At 38.6% G+C, this 15,471-nt stretch overlaps 1 long non-coding RNA gene across 1 annotated transcript; it reads left to right on the plus strand.

Moving 5' to 3' along the window:
• Positions 1–690: 690 nt before the first annotated feature.
• On the plus strand, positions 691–13,536 carry LOC124260860. Its single transcript, XR_006894197.1, has 3 exons — positions 691–702; positions 10,844–10,846; positions 13,433–13,536. It is a non-coding gene; the product is annotated as an uncharacterized LOC124260860 (long non-coding RNA).
• The last annotated feature ends 1,935 nt before the right edge of the window (positions 13,537–15,471 follow it).

The following is a 15,471-nucleotide window of genomic DNA, read 5'->3' on the forward strand; positions in this document are numbered from 1 at the left end:
GCAAACTACTAGTTGGAAACTATATCATAATAGTATTATAGCAATGACTAGTCATCATCCCAACGCTACACTTAACGACCTAGGGGACACGGAGGGATTCGACCAGCCTGGTGAGGAAGGTGGCTCATACGTCCTACACTTGAAAGACAACGTGTATAGGCGGGCGGTAATGACCGATCATCTACCCAAACCCACACTCGGGGATCTAGGTGGTGTAGAGGGATTCGATCAACCTGGCGAGAATGACACCTCGTACGTCCTACGCTTGAGAGGCAACGTGTATACGCGGATGAAAATAGACCATTGGCTCCTGCACAAACACTTTAGAGGACCCAAATGGTTGCTCGATATAACCCTCACCACACCTTACGTTTCTTTTCGTAATCATGGATCTAGGGAGATCGATGAAATTAAGAACAGCGGTATCTTGCTTGGGGGGTTTAGATCCAGCGGTCCTAAAAAAATTAGAATTTCCCAAATCCCAGATCACCCGGGTTACATGTTAGATGCAACCGGGGGGAATGCACAGTTATCATTTAATATATACTCTAACCTACCACCATTGCCTAGGCTTATGCCTCCAGGCTCCACATTAATCATAACACTCTTTTTAAAAATACCCGTGGGTCCTCATGGTACCTTTTATCTGGGGTGCTAATAACCCCATCTATTCAGGCCACTAAAGACAGCTATTGTAGTCTCGTTATACGACAGGATGGTGAGGGGTTGCTGCCCCCCTTTTACAGCTCCTGTATATTTAGAAGTTCCCCAATTTTACCTATTGAACTTTCCTCTATTGAGATACCTGAGAACGTAGGCCTTATAAACTTCAAGTACGTTGATCGGTTATTAACTGATCCCCAATTAAAAAATATTTTATCAGATATATTATAGACACACAGAATGGGGCTATACCCAGGCATAGATGAAGTAGTGAAGACCCTGGAAACCGTAGACGGGTTCCGCTTGAGACAGTTATGCGATGTAAAACGTCAACTAGAACAAGACCGCGACAAGCGGAAAGCACTATATAAGAAGTACCATAGAGCTTTCAATGCCGTGGACGGTGTTGATACCACCCTTATGACAACCAGCATGGGGCTAGGGGTGGCAGGTGTTGGGTTGTTAGCTACCATCGTGGCAGCACCTATAGTGATGGGGCTCGAAATAACAGCTGGGGTGACAGGGGTGTTGGGGGTGGTGCTTAAGCTTGTATCCCGCAGACTACATCGTAAAGCATTGAAGCATGATGAGATCAGGGTTCTAGCTGAAGCAAAGCTTAACACCATAAGCGATCTTATTTCTACCGCACTCACTGACAACAAGATCTCGGAGGAGGAGTTTCGTTTGATCCTCTCTGAACTCACAAAATATGACAAAATGAAACAAGAGATTCGATCCAAGTCTCGTAAGTCTGCTATAAGCGAGGACGAGAAAAAAAAGTACATAGAACAGGGGATACAAAAAGCCCAGCAAGCCTTTATTACGAACACCAAAGAGATCATAGGCGATTCACATTAAACTGTTTCATCGAGGTCAACGTCACATAGCGGCACGTGAACATAGATAAAATGAAAATAAAATCAGACGAACCTACCTTGTACTACTTGATGGGCCAGACAGAGGACTATTGATCCTGTCAACAGCACGTGATGCGTGGGTGCGTGATACAATACCCGTTAAACTGACCTACTTCAGCTAAGTCCGCGGTAGCTCAGTCGGTTGAGTGGTGCGGCCCATTATGTATAGTCTGCGCAAGCTGTACATGTGGGTTCGTATCCCGCCGTCACAACTTTGTGTGATGTGAGGTTCTCTCATCGGTGAGACACAATTCCCCTTGGGAGGAAGCGCAATACATTTCTATTTCTCCCTTGGGGAATTGTGGCTGCCGGGGACATTTTACTAATTTTTCATAGTAGGGGTAATGGTAGCAAGAGCTAAGGGTCCGACCAAAGCCTTATTTGGGAAATAAGGCTTTGCAGAGGCTTTGTTGGAACTGGTCCCGGACAATCATTTGTACCTCTATATAACTTCACTTATCTGCATCCTTCTTTCTTTCTGAGTAAAGTACAGATTCTAGTACTATTTGGGTTGAGTCCCATCCGGGATTCGAACCCGCACCCTCAGAGTCAGGCACCTAATCGCCAGCACACAAAGTCAGACGCCTAGACCGCTCAGCCACCGCGGCTTCCGCACACAAAATGGAAGTCGGACAACTGGTAGTCTAGACTGCGGACTTTGTGTACCCCTCTGATAAGTGTTAATTGGGACGGCTCCCACGTCCGAAAGCTATGAAATACACAATGCCATTTTAGAAAGTGGTCAAATGTAACATATGTTCACAGCAAAAATAACAAGAGTCATCAGAAGATGACATATCCCCCCTGCCCCCACATCTTGGAAAGAACAAATCATCTGACAGTTACTTTAAGTCCAGCTTGATTTTAGACTGACTGACTGACTGAGTTTGGTTTTACGCCAATTTTAGCAATATTCCAGCAACATCACGGCGGGGGACACCAGAAATGGTCTTCACACATTGTACCCATGTGGGGATTCGAACCTGGGTCTTCGGCGTGACGAGCCAACGCTTCAACCATTAGGCTACCCCACTGCCCCCTGGATTTTAGACTAAGTGCAAATCGTTTCCATGGAAATCATGAAAAACATAAAATACAAAAATCTGCAAATAGCAAAAGGCACCACTTTGGGATCTGCCTCACATATCTGCCAAATTTTGTTGAAAGATATTAAGAAGTTTTCGCGTTATGCTCCGGAAATGAAACCTACCCCTCCCTTTTGAGACTAAGTTCGAATCGTTTCCATGGAAACCTAGAAAAATAAAAATGACAAAAATCTGTAAATAGCAAAAGGCATCACTTCAAGATCTGTTTCATATATCTCACAAATACTGTTGAAATATATTGAACGGGTTTCAAGTTGTGCTCCGGAAATGAAACCTACCCCTCCCTTTTGAGACTAAGTCTGAATCGTTTCCATGGAAATCAAAGAAAAAAAATGCCAAAAATCTGTAATGAGCAAAAGGCACCACTTTGGGATCTGCCTCACATATCTGCCAAGTTTTGCTGAAAGATATTAAGAAGTTTTCGAATTGTGCTCGGAAACGAAACCCACCCTTCCTTTTTTAGACGAAGTCCGAATCGTTTCCATGGAAACCAAGAAAATAATAAATCACAAAAATCTGTAAATAGCAAAAGGCACCACTTTGGGTTCTGTTTGATGTATCTACCAAGTTTTGCAGAAAAATACTGAACGATTTCTGAGTTATGCTCCGGAAACGAAGCCCACCCCTCCCTTTAAGACTGAGTCCAAAACGTTTCCATGGAAACTGAGAAAAATAAAAATGCCAAAAATCTGTAAATAGCAAAAGGCACCACCTTAGGTTCTGTTTAATATATATACACATTTTTGTTGAAAAATATCGAATGGTCTTGGAGTTATGCTCCGGAAACAAAATGATTACGGACGGACGGACGGACAGACGGACGAGGCGACGACTATATCCCCCCGCATTACATTCCAGATTTCCGGAAACCTACATGAAACTGGGTAATGCCAGATTCATGTAGGTTTCCGCTCACGGAAACTATGATTGTTTGTTTCCGGCAGTTTCTTGTTGCTGAAACTAACACGGTTAGTTTCAGCGACTGAAAACTGTCGGAAACAAACTAAGAACCAGATTTACAGAAATGGAAACTAACGGTAAAATATCATTGTTAGTTTCCATTGCATAAAGCAACTGGAAACCATCATTGATGGTTTCTATTAGTGAGAACTTGAATGAAACGATCGTAGAAAATTAAATTTGACTCCATATGCATATATCCAGAAACCTACATTAACCTACGTTAAACTGCCTATGTATTATATAGGTTTTAGTTTCGTAATGTCAATGTTTCTGTACATCAGAATTCAAATAAAAGATATTGTCACATAAAATAAAATTTATTTCAGGAAAACGGAAACCTAATTGAAAGAATATGGAACCTGAAGATTCTTTACGTTTCGTTTGGTAAACTTACGGAAACATTTGAAAGGGAATGATTTTGTTGAATGCTACAACGAACATAAGAAGAAAATACAGATAACCAAGAAACGTTATAGCAAAACTATTAGGCTATTAACTTGTGGGTTGTAGTCAAAAGGGCAAAAGGACAAACAGGCCAAAATTGAAAAAGTCAAAAGGGCCAAAGGAAAGTCAAAAGGGCCAAAGGAAAGTCAAAAGGGCCATAGACTTAAGTCAAAAGGGCCATAGGTAAAAAGGGAACATGCAAACTAATATATATATTTTATGTTTTATTATATTATTATTTATTATTATTATTTGTATCAATATGTAAATAGTAACAAAAGTAATAATTTATAGTGTGACCATCATACACTCGATAGTTGATATTTGATTAAATATTTATGTAATCATTACACAAACAGTTGCATGGTTGACTATACTCATAACATAAACACTTTTAAAACCACTACTGTAAATCTTATTTTGATTACTGACTACTTGTAATCATTACACAAACAGTTGTATGGTATAAAGTAAACATTTTACCACTCTGTTATTTTTTAAATAAACAACACTGATACACTCTGATATGTTTAGAATGTTTAGGATTAGAACTACTGCAACAACATGTAGTGAATTTCTGTTAATCTTACTATTGTCTAAAAGTTTGGCCCTTTTGACTTTTTCAATTTTGTCCCTTTTGGCCTTTGTCCCTTTTGGCCTGTTCCCTTACCTTGTTCGAGGAATGTGTCCATCAATGTCCACATATAGGAACGATATGCCATTCATCTGCAGCTGACAAAAAACTGTTCCATGTCGAGTGACTTTGTTTCAGGTTTTTTTCACATTGGTGTATGTTCTCATTGGATACCTAAGATAACACGCCTGACAAATATTTACATAATGTCCAGAATTATTTTTAAAAAAACAATGAGCGGTCAACGTATTGTCGATTAATCCTTGAATGAAGGTCGTTGTGTTTACACGACAGAATGTGGGTGTATTCAGTATAGGTTAGTAACTCTACAAACATAAACCCTACCTTTTGACATATCCATTGGGCAAGATAAACGTAATAAATCAATTAGCGTGCTATCGTTTAATCCTTTCATCTGTGTTGGTTTTTTAACTCAGTTGATAATTCCTTTGCTGCACCTCTATGCATGCATTACATGACATGAAATACATCAGACCTTAATTTGAATATTTAGTGCAGACTTGAGAAATGCTAAATGGGAATCTTTGTCAGGTAATCTGAGTGGTGATACCACTAATTATACCTATTATAAATTCATTAATTTGACGATTAAATGAATGATGACAAATAAACAGGTGTAGGTTTCTATCACCAAACACGGGTTACAGCAATGGAGTAGTGATCGCTGTATTGCATACAATTTTAATTGCCTAAAACACTTAGGAGTCGACGCTGTTTGAGGACATGAACGGAACTTCATTGTTGCATAAGAAATGCAGCATTTGCTGTGTACTAAAGTTAAAAAATGTGTATACCTAAATACCAATTTATTGCAAGTAAATCTTGCAATGGCAAAGTGAGGATGGTTTACTTTACGGATTCCAATATATCAAATGGGTGGTTTTAATATAACAGGTCATCAGACATCAGGTTGTTTCTTGTAAAGAACACAGAAATGGGATCAAATAGTATCGGTCATCATACCATCGACGCATCAGAAAATCTGAAAAAGCTTACACTGCTGCAATACTTTATTACAATCAGGGTAGAACTACATCCACCGTTCTTATTGTTTCCTTGATTAGGTTGAAGAAATTCTGCCAAGGTAGACAGCTGCCCGGTCCCTGTATCCGTCCCGGTCGATGGAGCAGGTGCTGTCCACCTGGCAGCCAGACCACGTAACCGGAAGCGCTTGATTAGGAATGAATAAGGCCCCGCGAGATGTGATGGTCATTGTAAAAACAAACAATTTACATAAACACATATTGCAGCTATCAGTGTTTTTCTAAAACTGTGAAGGGTAAGTAGACTATTGGCATGTTTACAATAGAATTTAAAAAATAATTGCGCACCCATAAGTCATTGTTTGAAATGCCGCCATCTTTGTTCAAACGTACAAGCACGAGATTGGAAAAACTTCGTACTTGTTGTTTTGAAGTAAGGTCTATGAGAGTAAGGTAGTAGAAATGGCAGTCTGTATACAGTTTTCTTGAGACATGGCAACATATTTCACAATCGAAGCTTTGGAACTGAGGATCCGGAAACTTGAGCGTTCTCAACGGAAACCAAGGGCAGAGAAATTAGCTGTACCCCGTCCTTGTCAGGTTGGTTTCAGATGAAATTGAAATTCATTATTTTTCCTTCTTATCATAGCAGTCAGTTTGCATCGAATTAAACGTTTCCGATAACAACGTTATTTTACAGTAACGGTTCGCTCGCATTTCAATTTCCACCACGGTTATTAATGTAGACATTGCATTTTGGTGTGAAATCTGTAAAACACAACATTATTGTTGATAACAGGTGAACATTCCGTTAAGATATAACCATAAGACAATTACGCTTTCCGTGTTCCCCATTAAAATATACCTGTCTGAAATGGTAATATGCAGCAAAGAAACAAACATTGATGAAATAAGTAGTTCATGATAATTAGGTAGAAAAAAATAATACCAATCGACATATGTTCGTAATCCAAAAGTGTGTCTCTTTATGTTTTAGACTGTTGTGAGAAGAATCATGGAAAAGTTCGTGGAGTCCCTTGAAAATCCACTAAAACGGACTTATTTAAGGTAAAATAACTTTCTCCAAGTCTTATTATTGCTCGACATGATATTTATATGTTGGGTTTTAACTTTTATAAGGTAACGAATGTCATTGCCTCCGCCATTTTACACATAAATGCAAACCAAAATTAAAATTGTCATCAACTCGTTTTTTGTTCACACCAAATTTGGCACCAAATTTGTTTGGCTAAAACGGCACCATATTGGCGAAAACGGCTACTGATTTCTGGGCTAAAACGGCACCATATATAAAACAAAGTATGACGTTGACTCATGTTTTATTTCATTTCATTATAACATTAGCAAGATTATATCAATATATGAGTCATTCTCAAAATCCGTGCATATTTATGTCAGATGTTTGTATCCGACAAACTTAAGTCAAAATCAAACCAAAAAAATTATGGTAACTAACTTATCACAATATTTTTCTACACTTTACAGTAACAAAATTAGGGAAAATATATTTTTATATTTACTTTACACCACCCAATTTTACTCAATGTTCATGTGTCACAACTCCAGTGGCTGATGTCACAGATGTGGCATTTGAATTTTTTTGTCTTTTTCATAAGCAATAAATATACAATTTCAAAACTCCATGTTATATTGTAAAACTAGATATTTTAATATATATGTACATGAAATAAATATTATCTTTTGATTTTTTCTTTTCAAAATGATGTTACAAATTTCGTAACGGCAGTGACACAATTTCAGGAAATGTCTAATAAAAATGGTAAAATATGAAAAATGAAACATCATTAAGCTTGCATAATATATGTTATGTATATTCAGAAACATTATTATGTTATGTATACCCAAAAAAAGAAAAAAAATCCCCATAAAACCAATAGCTGGATACATAATTGAAATAATTTGACAACAAAAGAAAAATAGGAATTACAAAATAACAGATAAATGATTGAATAATAAATATGTTCGGTATAGTGTTGGATATGCCTAGCAACGAAATGAGCAGCCGCAGAAAATCAAATATGCCGCTGTTACAGGTCATTGGCTCCCTCCCTCTGCAAGCCGTCTGCGTTCTGCTGTTTATTTTGTTGACAGTTACATAGACAGATTCTTTAATACAAATGCATAAAATCGGTGATTTACAATGTGATTAGGTTGTCTGACAAAACATCCACTTGCACAGTTTGAGATCGATTGGGTCATTGGATGAAGAGATATTTACAAAAAAAACGGGTCCACATGCATTTCATGCCAAACTATAGTAAAATTAACTGGACTGAGAAAAGAAAACAGAAGGTGGCTGCAGTCCTAACCCCAGAATTGACATCGCCTGTGGTGTGCGACGAAGAGGACTGTTATCTTGTCCACTCTGTTGGATTTACATGGGAAAGCGAGAAGCTGCTACACTATAAGACTTTGTGGGACTGGGACGATTGTGGGACAAAAACCCTTAGGACAAAACCCATAAAGACAAAACCTCCAAATGAGGACCTCTGGACAAAACCCCCAAATATGTTTTAACTACTGAGTGATTGACTTAAGTGACATATTTTGATTGAATCAGTAAAAGAGATTATCCCTGATAGGGATTAACAGGTTTCATTAATTATCTTAGTATTTAGATGTGTATACATTATTAAGTATTTCAACTCACTATCATATTACAACTGGTATAAATATATGCTCCATAAACTAAGCAGGCAGTAGCATTCCAGCATGGAGGTAATCCAATCGAAGAGATGCTAAGATCTCCATTGAAGACTTTCTGACCGGTGTGGGACATAACATCAGGTTGTGTTGATGGTTAGTGCCCAAATTGTAATAGGGTTTTGTCCTACATGGTGGTTTTTGTTTGTCCCAAGGGGGTTTTGTCCTGGCTTTTTTTGACCTAGGGGGCTTTTGTCCACAGGGTTTTTTGTCCGCACACCTACTGGACAATGAACGAATGGCTTCAGCATGCTCCAGAGCCCTGATAATTAGGGATAGGATAGAATGTACATTTGGTTATTCCCTGTGTTCACCCTGTTTAGGAAAAACAACAACTGAGTCACCATTCCTTCACATCCAAACATTTAAGTTTTGAATACACTTAAACCTGTTCCTTGTATAATGATAAATAATAAATATAAATATACATATGGGCAAGTGGTTTGTGTGTTTTAAGTGTGCAATTCATTCCTCTCTGAATATAGATAAATCAACTGACGAGAGTTTGTGATTTGTGACAATGTATTATGTAACATTGAAACATAGACATACTATGACTTACTAAGAGGTCAATGTGATGTACATATGTGTGTTATTGGTTGTGGGTTTTTTGGTGTGTGTATTCCTACATGTTAGTGCTACTGAGCATATTTTGTTTATGATGAATAAAGAGAAATCGACTGACTGACTGATTTTTGTTTTATGTCCAGGTGGTGTTTCGATAACTGTAGTGGAAATGTATTTGAATGTATTATGTCATGTAATTTATTCAATCATCATTTAATGTGGACATTTGGTAATCACTGAATACTAATAATTGAAACCAAATGGAGCCATACAGATTCTGATTTACTGAAACTTATGGAATATGGTTAATGTGATTAATAGAAACGGAAATCAAAGGGAAACCTAATTGAATTAAGTAAATAACTGAAACCAACTGAAAGTAGAGTAACTGAAAGTAGAGGATAGCAGAAACCCAATGGCACCTCTTAGGAATCTGGGTAACTGAAACTCACCGGAAACTTACGGGAATCTGGGTAACGGTAACGCACTGGAGCCTTACAGGAAGCTCGGTGACGGAAACGCACTGGAACCTTACAGGAAGCTGGGTAACGGAAACGCACTGGAGCCCTACGGGAATCTGGGTAACGGAAACGCGCTGGAGCCTTACCGGATTGTGGGTAATTTGTAAGTTTCCGTTTTCCGGAAACTTGAAGGAAATGTACAGAAACGGTCCGGAAACCTAACTGAAACTTAAGTTTCCATTTTGTTTTAGTTAGGTTTCCGGTGTCCGGAAACGAAGTTATTTTGCTGTGGTTATATTTGGGATTACACTTTCTTAGAAAAGCCGCGGTGGCTGAGCGATCTAGGCGTCTGACTTTGTGTGCTGGCGATTAGGTGCCTGACTCTGAGGGTGCGGGTTCGAATCCCGGATGGGACTCAACCCCAAAAATACTAGAATCTGTACTTTACTAAGAAAGTGTAATCCCAAATATAACATATATTACATTTGACCACTTTCTAAAATGGCATTGTGTATTCCATTGATATTGACTGTTATATTTACCCCTGCTATGGCTAGCATTTTCCAAAATATCGTTTTAAGTGTATGTTTTAACTGTTATCCACAAAAGCGCAAATGTTTTCCCCTGTCACTGTTCGTATATATACAGATTACATACATTACATTTTTCAGATGTCCCGGGAAGGTTAAAATGTATATTTCGGATTTCCCGGGAGAGCTAATTTCCAAGGGGGACGGGGAGTACCACCAAAGCTAAAGATACGGTGCCGGGAAGCAAAATCCATGTCGGGAGTAGATAGATTATCTTCTTCGCTCAGCCACCGCGACTTCCACAAAAATGGAAGTCGGACAACTGGTAGTCTAGAATGTGGACTTTGTGTACCCCTCTGATTAGTGTAAATTGGCACGGCTCCCATGGCTGAAAGCTATAATTACACAGTGCAATTTGGAAAGTGGTCAAATGTACTTTACTGAGAAAGTGTAATCCCAAATATAACATATGCTATTCAATAAATGTTCAAATCTGCAGTCGCCGGCTGTTCAATGCGATTCTTATAAGGTTTGAAGCGACATCTGCACGTTCATATTTTCACATATTGATTTATAATATGTTTCTGTCAGTGTAGTGTAAGCCGCGACAAAACATATATTTGTTTAGAAAAAAACCTGCATTGAGAACATAACGCCAATCGTAATCCAATAGTTGTTTCATCGGCATTCTTAAAGTACGACTTTACAGATGCCGATTTCTTGTTGATGCATAGAGGGGCGTTTCCATGTTTATTCCGACACCGTTATCAAGTTACTACAACCAGGTGAATGGAAGTATATAAGCATAGTGAGTGAGTGAGAGAGTGAGTGAGTGAGTGAGTGCGTTAATATACATAGTGACCAGCAGCAGATTAACAACGGGTAATTTAGCAAGTTGCACACAGTTTGATGGGACCAACAGGAGAGTAAGACCAACAACAAATTGTAGACAGGCTGACTGGATGGTAATTGAACAGCTGATTGACAGATTCTATCTGTAAATACACTTCGGTATGACAAAATCGAAATCCAGTCCAGGTGATGGACTCACTCAACATCCAATCAGCTAGTTTATCCTTGGCGATGTACATCGAAATGCCGCTCTATGCAACAGGGAGTTGTTATCACTTAAGTGGTATGTTTCGTTATATACTCCCATACTGTTCATTGCAGTATAAGTGACATCTGCTTCACTTTGAGAATGACCAATCTTTTGACGTTGAGTTGAGTTCAACTTTAGTAAACTGCTATCGAACAAATAGATCTCAGATTAAAAAATCGCATTCCAATTTCATGTAAGCCTCTTTCAGTCATTATAGTCCGTTTGGCTCAAAAGCGGACCGATGAATTGCAATCTAACTTGAAAACTACTAAACATATAATACTCAATGAAACGCCGATCATAATCAAAACATCAGACCAACTCTGTGATTTGCTTGCAGAATTCTTGCCTAAAACTCAGAGAAAGGGACAGCCAGGCGTTAGAGAAGCACGTGCACAAGTGCCGACAAAGTTATTGATTCATTAACCTGTGCTGTGCCGCCTCCATCCTTTCTCGCACACCTTTGTTATTTATAAGGTTAACGCTATTTTTCAGGGCATTGTCATTTGCAGAAGCCTGAGGTTTTTCATTAACTGCCCGACGATGGAATGTGGCGTTAAATAACAACCAATCCTATCTCGAAGACAGGGTAGAACGTCCCTGTTTGGTCTCGAACCCTCACCCCTACCGCTACTCATTCACATTGAGGATAACACATGAAACAAGAGTAGCCCCCCTTGTAATGATGCGCAAGCGTTTATGCATAAACTGATCTGATTTTACTGGCGACTCTACAAGTTGAGAGGTTTGTTCTGAATGTGTTTGGGTTCATGCCACAATTAGCACATCCTCGATCATCTCCAGGGCCTAGATTTTCGAAGCTCTCTTAGCGCTAAGATAGTCGTAAGTGCCATACATTAACATTAACTTACGACTATGTTAGCGCTAAGAGAGCTTCGAAAACCTAGGCCCAGGGTATACGTTACGATCACTCTCCACTATACCCTGGATGCATCCACGGCTTGGCCCAATAATTATATTACCTCCCTTGGCCGACTTTTTATTCAATCAGGTGTCTACGCTGGGAAGTTAAGCGAACCAATCACAACTAATTTTCGCTTCTTTATCTAACCGTTTAAACTTGGCAACACGTTCAGATTTACTCTTGAAAGAGTGTAGAATGAGTTCTTTCATATATTTTTTCAGATCTGTCAATTTGTCTGTATTATATCCCAAAAATCTGAGTGGCACTGCGAACAAACCTTCACGACTACGACCGCTATCTTTGTTGATTTTCATGCATCAACGCAGTACACCATCGAGCCATTCTTCTATCTTGGCGTGGGTAAATACACACCCAACTTAGCAGTAAACGGAGCTTCGGGATGGATTCCTCCTATAGTACGACAATGGTCTGCTGTAGTCAGACAGTGGGCTGGACTCAGGAACATGCGAGAGACAAGAACAAATAAAACCATGTTTCTATGGTCTGATAGCATCAGGAGGAAGAACTGGCCTCACAGAATACAAGTGTTCCTGGAGGAAATAGTCTTGCCCACTTAACAACAGCACAGCGAATTGAGTCCCGGTTACTTGTAAGAACTGTCAAAACACTAGTTTTTAATGACTACAAATTCAGCTGGAGGAAAAACGTTCAGTATGAAGAAACAAGGAACGGAAGAAACAAGCTGCGAAACTACAGGCATTTTAAGCACGATTTCTGCACAGAGTCATATTTACACACCCCTATACCAAAAACACACAGAAGCGGGTTTGCGTAGTTTCGTTTTGGTGTCGCCCGTCTGAGGATTGAGACAGGCCGCTATGAGAACTTACCAGCAGAAGAAATACTATGTTTCAACTGCAATGAAATTGAGGGCGAATTTCACACGTGTTCAAATGTCCAATATACGAAGAGGAGAGAGTTGAACTTTTTAGGAAAAGTGCCCAGATATATCATGTTTTTACAAACCTTAATGATGTTTTAAAGTTTTATGTACTTTTTAGTGATTGTAATATTGTTTTACACACTGCCAGAACCTGCAATCTTATCGGAACGACGTCAACTTTTATATCCCTAATTATACTGTTTTACTTTTATGCCGTTAGCAGCATTATATGCGTTTACATATGTACATATATTGATATTTCTATATATATCTATGTATTTACTAGTTTTAGTCTCTCATAAGTCACTAAGTGATTGTTTGTGTTCTCTTACCCTTTGTGTATTATTTTATATATATATATATATCAATCAACTGTATGTACACAAGTGAGACTGTAATAAAATCATTGTCTGTTGACACTGGCAAGCTCGGATGTAACGGCGGCTTAGCTGATTGGCTACTGTGAGAATACGGAGCAAGCAAAGGAAGGTAATATAATAATGGGGCTAAGCCGTGGATGCATCCAGGGTATAGTGGAGTGTGATCGTAACGTATACCCTGGAGATTATCGAGGATGCTATGAGCAATATTACCACATAATCTAAACACGCACACCTGGTTTCTTGGTAGGGGCTTGTATCCATGAAGAGAATGAAAACGGCCTCCTCCATGACAAGTGAACACTTCCCCTTAGGAGACACCTCACCGCTTCGACTTTCAAACATACCGTATTTCCTTTAATAAGCGACCAGGCGCTTATTTTTTTCAACGGAGTTCTAGACCCAGCGCTTATTAGAGACCGGGCGCTTTTGCGCTTACTGGGTCCTATAATTACCGTAATTGTCAGTGAGCTGCTTTACCCCGGCGCTTATTAGAGGCTCGGCGCATTTTAGATAACCGGCGCTTATTAGAGTAAGTACGGTAATATGTGTTAAATGACATAGTTCGGGAATTGCAAATAAAGTAAGTTGCCATTTAAATGTCTTTTTGTAACGCTGATAGGCCGAATGGAAAATAACGACTAGCATGCCACCATACATTGAAATGAGAGATGGATGGATGCATGAATGGATGGATTTGTATAAAACTATGGAGATGAGAAAGAATGTTCTACATAGATGTAAGCATTGTCTGCGTAGATGATAAATATATTAGACAATGGCAGCAATACGCTTCTTACATACAAGCGTATTTCGTTTTCGTCCGAACAGAATTCACAAATTACGTATGTTTGTTTGAACATATGTTATTCAATGTTGAAAGGGATTGGGCACAAGTTATGTAACTTATTACCGCCCGGTCCCATCAGAAACATGAACAATAATGAATGGACATAATAATGATAATAATAATAATAAGACATATTATTCATTAATCGAAACGCTTACTTCGTACAATGTATTTATGCACAAATTTTGGACATTTTAAAAAAAAGAAATGGTTAGCATCTTCCACCGGAGCACCACATAGTACAATTACAAGCTTTACTCTCTGATAAATTAACACGAAACATATCTGCATGTAATGAACAACACGAATGTCTTAACTTTGTGTGTTGTATATTTGTCTTTGTTTCACCAAACAGAAAATATTTTGGAACTTTGTCATTTTTTTCAGATAACTTTGATTTAAACGATGATAATGAATTTGTACATTTTGATGAACAGGAGAGAGCATTCCATGGACTTGCAGAATCATAAATAAATGAATTTTAGAGAATTGAGGTGCAAAATTTAGGAATAGCCAAATCTGATTTGTTACGCAAGTTGTATCCGGAAATGGTTTCAGTAAAAGGTGGAAGTAAATCTATCAGGTAATCAGGAGCTTGCATATTAACAATTTTGTAGAATGTACAGAGTTTTCTTTGTGTTCGTCTAACTTTCAATGGTAACCAACCAGTTTCACTGTATAAACTATATCTTGAAGCGAATTTAGGCAATTCGGTTACAATTCGTGCTGCTTCAAGTTGTAACATTTCAAGTTTATCACAAATAAAGCTAGGGCAATTATCCCAGACCTCAGACTCACTCACTCACACATCGCCTGTGGGTCTTTGAGAGAAAAGTAGGTAACAGTACTGAACACCATATGTCATGTTACGGGTGCGATTCACGTGATGGAAGTTTCATGTGAAACAAGAAACAGTCAAAAACAACATTTTATTCATATGAATAGGCTGTTCATGAAATATAATCCTTAAGCCTACACGCAGGTCTCACAAAGGTAAAGCATCCCAGCATGTCTCACCTTCAATGAGTACCTGTAGGAAGTAATACCCTATAGTTTGGCATGAAATGCATGTGGACCGTTTTTGTAAATATCTCTTCATCCAATAACCCAATCACCTGGATGTTTTGTCAGACAACCTAATCACATTATAAATCACCGATTTTATGCATTTGTATTAAAGAATCTGTCTATGTAACTGTCAACAAAATAAACAGCAGAACGCAGACGGCTTTTAAAAAGCCAATGACCTGTAACAGCGGCAACTATAATTGATAAA

Source organism: Haliotis rubra, unplaced genomic scaffold, assembly GCF_003918875.1.
Source record: "Haliotis rubra isolate DU_JTF1 unplaced genomic scaffold, ASM391887v1 Scf78, whole genome shotgun sequence".
Lineage (NCBI taxonomy): Eukaryota > Metazoa > Mollusca > Gastropoda > Lepetellida > Haliotidae > Haliotis > Haliotis rubra.